Below are 10222 nucleotides of genomic sequence, written 5' to 3'. Positions count from 1 at the left end.
GGACTCTGGTATAAAGGACTACACTAGTTTTGCGGGGTCCTAGAAAGAGTCCTTTATTGTTCCGATAATTCGAGAAGAACCCGCGCGCGCGCGCCTCTATTTGATAAAGAATTTAGACATGCATTCCATTACAAAATACTTACTTTTGTAAAACAACTTGGTCATATTTGAAATGTTGTTTTATTCTTAATTCACCGTCTACCCATGTGGAAATTGTATAAAGTAAAATGCAAGAGACTTCGTAATACACAATTTAGAAATTGTCACAGATGAAAAACACAAAATTTCGAAAAAACATTTTAATAAATATGTTAAATAAAGACAAGTTTTACATAAGACTTCAGTGCAGGTTTCCGACAGCTAGAGTTTTGTGTCAAGATTTTAATGCCAATGGGATAATAGTTTCGAAATTTTCGCCATGCAAACATATCTCTGTTTTTCTTGGTATGGTTTACATATTTGTTTGCAGTTTTGTAACCGTACTATTGTCGATTATAAACCAAAACAAAATGGCTGTATGAGACGTACAACTTTGTACAGTCTCTGTTGAAACATATATCATTAATAGTCCGATTGGAAATTTCCTTAAGTATTTCGTCACTAAATGTTCCATCCGATCTTAGTCTACACACACCTTGATTTTGGACAACCACGTACACATATCCTTGACTATCTACAGCTACTCCATGCAGCCTTTTGTTTTTTGGGGGTTTATATGTGAACAGATTTTCACCGTCGATTCTTGTACAACAAACGACTTCACTGTCACTGTGATAAATGTTTCCATTTGTATCTAATGCAATATACCTTGGTGTTAGTTGATCATTATTCATTTTGATAAATCGTATAAATCTGCCTTTGAGATCAAAAACTTTTATGTTTCCTTTCGTGCCAATAAATATGTTTTCATTTGAAGCAGCAACACCTCCATCTTTGCATTTCGATATGTATACTTCATTCATCAGTTCTTTAGTGTCAAAATCTATGAATTGAATGCCAGCTCCTAGACTTTTCATTATTATTCCTGTGTTTTTACATGGAAACAATGCAATTTGTTGTGGTCGATAACTGAGTTTCAGTTCATACTTAAATTTTTCATTATTGTCATATACCAGTATTTTTTTATTAAACATCATTAAGGACGACGTAATGACGAGTTCGTTTTTATCATTTACTGCTATTCCTTCAACATTACAATTTACTCCTATTCCTCCAGAAATACTATTTGTCGTTATTTCATTATTCTGAACGAAAGACGGTAAATCTTGACGATGTACAATTGGAACCTGCGACTGGCGCTTTTTCCTTTTGACAAATTTAGTGGAAGTTGGAACATCGTTAGTTTCAATGGTACCAATAGATGTTATGTTTTTCTTCGGATAGTTTGAATTCAATCTAATCGACGGATAAGATGTCTTCTCTGTGATTGTACTAATTTTTTCTTCAAGTTCGTTAAGATCAGTTTTGTGGACATGAACAGCAAGAAAGGCTTGTTTTTCAGATCCATGTTTCTCCACTATATCAAACGTGTCCTTTTTGTCTTGTGTCATTCTGTTAATATCTTCTATTTCTTTCATCGCCACCTTTGCGTTTGCAACTATTTTGTCTTTTTTCAACTTCAGGTCGTCAAGCAGTGAGTTTTCTAGAGATTCAATGTGACTTATTGCTTCTTCTTTCACTTTCCTAATTTCATCCTCAATCATATGTGCTTCTTTTTCAACGCTTTTAATCAACGTCTGTCTGTCCTCTGTAATGGTAGGTATTGTTATTAAAACATGTTCTATGAGTTCGACAGCATCGATGAATGACTGAGAATTTTTAATGCCTTTAGATGCTATGTCAACTGACATTATTTTCTGACAAGAGCGGTGTGATTCTACTTGACATTCCTTGCAACAAAGACTATCATGGTCGACACAGAAATATTCAAATGGCAAATTCTCGTGTTCTGAACAGCGTTGGTTCGAGATATTTATATGCGTAGGCTTTATGTTAATATCTAAAAGTTCGTGACGGCGGGACATTTTCTGAACGCGATGGTGTTCCGCACAATGTAAACATAACGCTTCTTCACAAATGACACACCAATGCGTAGGCTTGTTGTTATTGTCGCGTGCTTTACATGGCTCGCATTGAGAATTGTCCATGATCTGAAATAAAAAAAATAAAACACTTTTAGTTGAATTTCTCAATTACGTGTTTACACATCCCTGTCTTTGAATTGTATATATGTTTTCCTAGGTAGTTTTGATTAACATTGGCAACGGTATGCTTTTAAAAACCTCGTAAAAGATGCCAGGCTTATATAATCTTTTTTTTATATCATATTATTGTGTATGTCAGGCTCGTGTTTCGTTTACAAGACTCTATGAAAAGTTACTACTTCAGAACCATTTGGTCAAAGTTGCATTCATTCAAATCATATGATTTAAATATATTTGGTCTCGATATACATTTCATTAAAATGCGCAATTAGATGACTGGGCCCTTTAAACATTCCTTCAAGTTGTATAGTTTCAGAATAAATGGTCAGAATGTGCATTTAACATTGATGACAATTCTGTTTTAGCAGGTTGTCGAAAATACCATACGTTTTTAAGCAAGTCACCATAAGACTGAATGAGTATTGATTAATTTAAACAAAACTGGTCATGGCGTGGTTTCAGAGGAACAGACTAAAAACTAAAGATTTACGATAGATAACCGTGCAAAAATAATTGCAATAGTTCTATGATCCTATAATTATACTTATACCAATATTTGTATATAGAAATGCAACACATTTGTGCAAATTTGATGATACACTGTATATTACACCCCACGCCCTGTAATTTTTTTAGAATTATTGGCTTCTTTATCAAAAGGTCATTAGAACTGAGGGTAAAGGTCTCATTGTAACATAGATATTGAATAGTGTAATGTTGTAAATTCATCGCTTATTTTTTTGTGGTTTTTTTTCAATTAATTTTCGTATACTGTTTTGTTTTTATTTTGTTGTTTAATATTGCTTATTTAAACTTGTTTTGCCACAATCATTGTAAATGGCTAATGACAATTAATAAAAGTTATTGATTGATCAAATGATTAGCACTATTTGTACAGAAAAAAAGAAATTAAGTAACACTATGGTAAACCGACAAGGGGTTTTCAAGACAATTTAAGAGTTGTAGTCTGGTTAAGTGCTTTTTTTGTAACAAGGACGACAGGAAATGAAGTTGTTTTCTGCCTAGTTGTCATAATTTTACATCTAGTTTTATTAATATCTACGAAAAAAAAGGTAATTCAAACGTTTTACATACCTCAATTTATGTTTAAATCAAATATGGCTACACGGAAGGTTTATAAGTAATGATAACATTCAGATCACCTGATCTAATATTCCAACGATCACAATGTAGCTTACTAAAAAGCTTGCTTAGGGTCACAAAAAGGTGTTTTCCAGTTTATATTATGCACCTGTTGTACAATGTTACAGATTCTGAATTTGAATTTGTGCAGACAATGTTGATGTAATATACACTTTATATGTGGCTACTGTTTCCATTATATTAATCCATTATAATAGTCTTCTATTTATCATTCTAAAATGATGTTCTTCTTTAAATCTGGATACACAGCCATGTTCTTATTCCAATAAAACATGGGCTGCACATTAAAAAAAATATTCGATTAAGATATTGACAAATATAATGTCTACCCAAGGAGCAAAGAACATGGCATGAAAGAATTATTTCTTAATTTAGGCTCTTGTGAAGAGTTTTCTCAATTGCAATCATACCATATATTATTATATTTACTGAAGAGTTTGTTAATCGTGCTGTGTGGATGCAGTAGAATGTGTTTATAACCTTAAACGTGTGCCCTTATTTTGCGGTTAGGAAATTGTGAGAGAGCTGTGTACTTATTTCATTATATTAATTTTCAATTTATAAGTTTTTCTCTTGTGAAGTGTTTTGTCATTGGCAATCATACAACATCTTCTTATTTTATATCTGTGCTTTACAAAATGATACAAATTATGATATGCTTTGAAATAGTGCAGAATATATCAACTGTGTTAAACAATCCTTCTATAATTTTGTGTAAATGTCGAATTGAATAATATAACTGCACAGATTATATCTGGTACTTTAAAACCCTCCGAACAGTCGCCTAGCATTCAAATTGCCATATGGAAATTTGCTTCTGGAGTCAACTTTTCCTTATAAGTTGACCTTTACCTACCCGTAAACTATTGGACTCTCTGTATTTGCTTGAAACGACTATTACTTGTCAAATTACATTGGTATAGTATCAATTTTCTATTGCACGATTCTTGTTTTACGAATATGACCTACCAAATTAGACTATTTACCGAGTTTGTATTAAATAACATGCGTAACACGACGATGGAACAGGATCTGATTACCCTTCCAGAGCACCTAAGATCATCCCGAGGTTTTGGTGGGGTTCATTTTGATTACAGTAGTCTTTAGTTTTCTATGTTGTGTTGTGTGTTCTATTATTGGTCTGTTTTTGTTTTCTTTTTTAGCAACGTCGTTGACAGTTTATTTTCGATGTGTGACTTTGAATGTCAATCTGCATGGAATCGTTCACCTCTCATTCAAATAATGGCAAAATAAAATTACTACATAAATAGTTTGAATAGATTTGAAAATTACAAAAATATTAGGACTATAGACAGCATGGAAGGAACTGTGCTTGATATTCATATGATGAATATATAATCTTTCAATCAATTTAATTGAGGTCTGGAGCTGGCATGTTAGTAACTCCTAGTAGTCCTTTGTTAATTATTGATGTATTATTTTCGTTTTGTTTAGTTTCTTTTGAAACCTATTTTGACATCGGACTGGGACTTCTTTTAAACTGTGTTTTTCTTTGTGTGTTGTTGTGGGTTTGTTTTTTCTACATTGGCAAGAGGTATAAGGAGAGGATTGTGGGCTTTTTTTTCTAAATTGGATACTAAAAGTAAAGGGGGAGGGTTTGTGATCTTATGTTTAAACCCGTAACATTTTTGAACATGCCCCAAATTAGGAGCCTCTGGCCTTCGTAGTCTTGCATGATTTTATTTTTAGTTTCTTTCATGTATTTCGGAGTTGATACCGAATTTAATCCTTGTATCTATGATGAGTATATTTATAACAGGCGCCATTTGCACTGCATTTGACATCGAACGAAATATATTGAAAAAAAATATAGATTAAAAGATTCCGTATTGAATTCTATAGGATTAAAATACACTGATATATTAAATAATCCATTTCACAATATCAGATGCCGATTATGGTAAGACCGTTGCGGATTGCACCAAACGTAAAATGGTATAGATGTACATGTATCTGTATAAAATGTTTAACTGTATTATGTACAAACCACCCCTTTTGCCAAATTCTTCAAGATTTTGAGTATTTTATTTCAGGAGTAATTCAGTCAAGTAAAAACTCTATGCAAAAATGGAGCAAACAGATTCTGCACGTCTGGGTACCAGGCAAACACACCGCTAACACTATTACCAGCTGTCTGCTTATATCCGCTCTGACACTATCGTCATGGTAACCAGGTCATCTTGCTCTTCATACATTTATACGAATGGATGAATATCAGAACGAGCTACAAAGAAGAGTTTAAACAAGCAAGCAAAATAAATTGCGTTTATCACAAGCTAGCTCTCTTTTGCCAGGTTAAATTGATTTTGTCACTGAATCTCAGAAATAAAGAAAAGCAAATGTTGGGATGTCAAGAACCGAGTCATTCCAACCACCGAGTCATTCGCCGATCGAGTAATCCAACCACCGGGACATTCGACTCATTCCATTACCGAGCAATCAAACCAACAAGTCATTCGATCACCGAGCAATCCAACCACTGAGTTATTCGATCGCAAAGCAATCCAGCCACCAAGTCATTTGATCACCGAGCAATTTAACCACCGAGTGATTGGATCCCCGAGTAATCCAATCACAGAGCCATTAAAAAACCGAGTCATTCAAACACCGCGCCATTCGATCACCGATCCATCCAACCACCAAGCTATCCAACCACACAGTCATTCGACCTTCGAAAACATGTTGGATTTGGAAAAAAAGAAATATTACTTGGTGACATAAACGAATTCCAAGTCATGACATTGAAGAAAACTACTTGATGTGTATCGTTGTAAAAGTTATTTATTGATAATAAAAGAACATTTTGGGAATATAATACACTAGACTCAATCTGAAAGAGACTTTACACAGTAAAACAATAAGAACAAACAAACAAACAAAACAAAGATTCGTTCACAGCTCAATCTTAAATACCCGTGTTGTATTCGTAAGTTGCTTGAAAAATTAAATTATCATTAAATAAGTGCTAACTGTATCCATTTCACATTTTGGATATTTCATATACACCGACCTAACCCTAAGTATATAGCTGATGATAAATATTTGCTTGCGAATGGTTTATCTAAACAAAGAGGTTTTCTGTTCTTTACCTGTTTGGCTTTAACAGATTTAACAAAGGTATGTCGGTCCCCTCCGTAATATATCCAGTATGTCTTCGGAATGTCAAATAGTGTCAAAAATTTCAATAACGGCCGGGTACTAGTCTATAACAAAGGTGACTAAGATACCTGTTTAGTACAAGGGAGAGATCCTAGTCTATCTTAAAGATCTTTTCAACATTGTTTTAATATACAGAATAAACATAATTAAGGGGACATTCAAAAATTTCAGTAAAAAATAAACTGACAACGCCATGGTTAAAAAAACAACAGACAAACAGACAAACAACAGTGACGCAACGTCAGATATAGCTACCATTTAGTGTAACAGAAAAAGGACGTTAAATTGGAAACGCGCTTTATCAAATTCTTCCTGCTTTCCTTTTTGGGTAAATACACACAAGTATAAATGCCGTGAGAATATAATCCAATATGATTTAATAATTTTATTTAAAAAACATAGGATATTCAATTTTACTGCTAGTAATTATGTGTTTTTGGAGGAATATTGCTGCATTATATATTCAACCCGAGTATGACATTCAATAGCTTATACTTATGATACTGAAGTTTTCTTACTTTTTGATCGTCTTATAGATGTGTATTTTAGTAATGTGTGCATCATTTCGTTTTGTTGAAAGCAGGACATTTATATTTAATGGAGGAAGGAACACGCGAATGCAGCTCATGCCGTCCCTAGCATATTACGCTTGTTGCGACGTCAAATTATGATAACGGACAAACTTGCAAGACATTTTCATTAATCCGTATTTTTTATAGATAACCCTGTAATCTTAATGCTATTTGGTGTACCAACTTCAACTTTAAAAGTACTTTTTATTGGTATAGTTATCAAAGCCGAACAATAATCTTCATGAAATCAAATCTCTGTTTTTTTGGCCGTAAAAGTTTTGTGAAGGCATGAAAGTTTAAGTCGGACATTTCCGCAAGACATTACAAATCTATTGTTTTGAATTGAATATGTAGCTCAATTTATTTTTCAATTCGAATTTTGGGAGCTAACACTTAGTACAAAACGATCGTACTTACAATTTAATGAATTATCTGTCAAAATTTTATTTTTGAACTGAAATGTTTCAAGTTTCCAAATTAAATTTCCGTACATCATATTCTTTTGAAAATTGTATGAAAATTTTAAATGGAGACAGCCATGTTAACCAATACTGAAATATATCACGTTATAGAATGTTCATGGAAAATTTCGAAGAGTTGCGTGAACATTTAGCGAATTTTTCGAGTTTTATCTTTCGAGTTTGTTACATGGGACAACGCTAAGTAAACGTTTTTCGGATAATCTGTGTCTTCCTAAGCCTATGAATATTATATTTTTATTCTTTCTCTATCATAATGTGAAAATTTAAGAATCAATCTTTATTTTCATGTATAATTTGAAATATTTATTTCAGCATTTCTATAAAAAAAAAATCCCGTCAAATATTTACTTAACGCTATTTTTCGTGGTAGTAGCAATATCAAACGTTGCGTCAGTACACAAAACACAGCATACAAAACTAAAGACTCAGCAAAACGAACCCCACCAAAATCTGGGGGTAATCTCACGTAAAAACGCTACAAAATGTCACCTGGAAGTCCGAAGTAAATCCTCCGCAGAGGAAAAAAATCATTGCATTTCTATGCGCATGTCAATAACACTTTGAGTTATAATTCGTATGATAATATGCCTTATTGTGTGGTAAGGGTGTTATATTGGAATTTCAATCTCTGTCACTCCCACATTAACAATACAGATGAATACGCCTTTCTGGAAAAATATTTGCCATTGGACGTTAAGCAAACAATCAGTCATAGAATTGTCAAAATGATCACCAAATATAAATTAGACCGTTGGTTTTCCCGTTTGAATGGTTTTATACTAGTAATTTTGATCCCTGTATAGCTTCTTGTTCGGTGTTAGCCAGGGCTCCACCTTGAAGGCCGTACCTTGACCTATAATGGTTTACTTTTATAAATTGTTGCTTGGATGGATATTTGTCTCATTGGCACTCATACCACATCTTCCTATATCTACGTAAATATATCTAGAATACAAGTCTTTTTCATCCCAAATGATATCTTCAAACAAATAAAAACAACTAGATATGTTTGTTAATTTAATGCATTTTTTATCATGTTTATGGTTTTGTAGTATGAGGTGAAAGTTGTCGGTTCAACCATGTCAGTATAATCCTTTCGGATCTGTCTGCCTGGAACTTCGTGAGCCGGTATACGTTTATAATATTTCTTGGATGAAGTATCATTAGTATAGAATTTGATGATCTTTGATGGTACTAAAGTTATACGATACTTACATATTATCGAAGGACGTCATCCGCAATTGATCATATTTAAATCGAAAACTAAGTATGATCCCCGTTTTCCCTTGATTTGTTTGAGATCTCGCCACTAATCATTTTACCGATCATCATAACATGCTACTGTGATTACTGATCTATTTTTAATTTATTTACCTGCAACCTTGCTCATCACAGATATTCTGCATCATATAACTTTTCTGCTAATCTCGCCAGATTACTAATTACAAAAAAAGTTAATTATGATTTGCAAATTTATACCAAAAATCTGTTCAGCTGGCGTAGTCAAGTGGATACTTCGTCACCCGATTAGCTCAGTCAGCAGAGCATGAGACTTTTCATATCTCAGGTCGTGGGTTTGAGCCCCACTCAGGGCATGCGATTTTGATTGTTTCAATTGACACAGTCCAGCTTTTTGAGATAATTGGGTACTTTATCGAATGAAAACAAGCATTACAATGCATTTATGTATATCAGTCTAATCATGGATGTAAAAATGACAATCGATTCTTCCATGGTTCAATCAATGTGAATAGTCATGACTTTGTATGAAGTATTAGCAACAAACGACAGTATTAAAATAAGGATCATATGAGAGCGAAAACATTGCATTTATTCACATTCATTACATTTATTTCTAAGGAACAATAATTAAGATACTACAATGATACTGTTTAATTTTTATACGACCGCAAAAATTGAAAAACTTTTGGTCGTATATTGGTACGACGTTGGCGTCGTCGTCGTCGTCGTCATCGTCCGAAAACATTTGGTTTTCGCACTATAACTTAAGTATAAGTAAATAGAAATCTATGAAATTTAAACAGAAGGTTTATGACCTTAAAAGGGAGGTTGGGATTGATTTTGGGAGTTTTGGTCCCAACAGTTTAGGAATTAGGGGCCAAAAAAGGCCCATATAAGCATTTTTCTTGGTTTTCGCACAATAACTTTAGTACAAGTAAACAGAAATCTGTAAAATTTTAACATAAGGGTTATGACCACAAAAGGAAGGTTAGGATTGATTTTGGAAGTTTTGGTCCCAACACTTAAAGAATTAGGGGCCAAAAAAGGTCCCAAATAAGTATTTTTCTTGGTTTTTGCACAATAACTTTAGTATAAGTAAATACTTATTTTGGGAGTTTTGGTCCCAACAGTATAGGAATTAGGGGCCAAAAGGGCACAAAATTAAACTGTGTTTGATTTCATCAAAAAATGAATTATTGGGGTTCTTTGATATGCCAAATCTAATCGTGTATTAGATTCTTAATTTTTGGTCCAGTTTTCAAATTGTTTTACAATAAGGTCCAAAGGGTCCAAAATTAAACTTAGTTTGATTTTAACAATAATTGAATTCTTGGGGTTCTTTGATATGGTGAATCTAAACATGTACTTAGATTTTTGA

This window comes from Mytilus galloprovincialis, chromosome 12 (genome assembly GCF_965363235.1).
Source record: "Mytilus galloprovincialis chromosome 12, xbMytGall1.hap1.1, whole genome shotgun sequence".
NCBI lineage: Eukaryota > Metazoa > Mollusca > Bivalvia > Mytilida > Mytilidae > Mytilus > Mytilus galloprovincialis.
Note: the sequence above shows the minus strand (reverse complement) of the source record.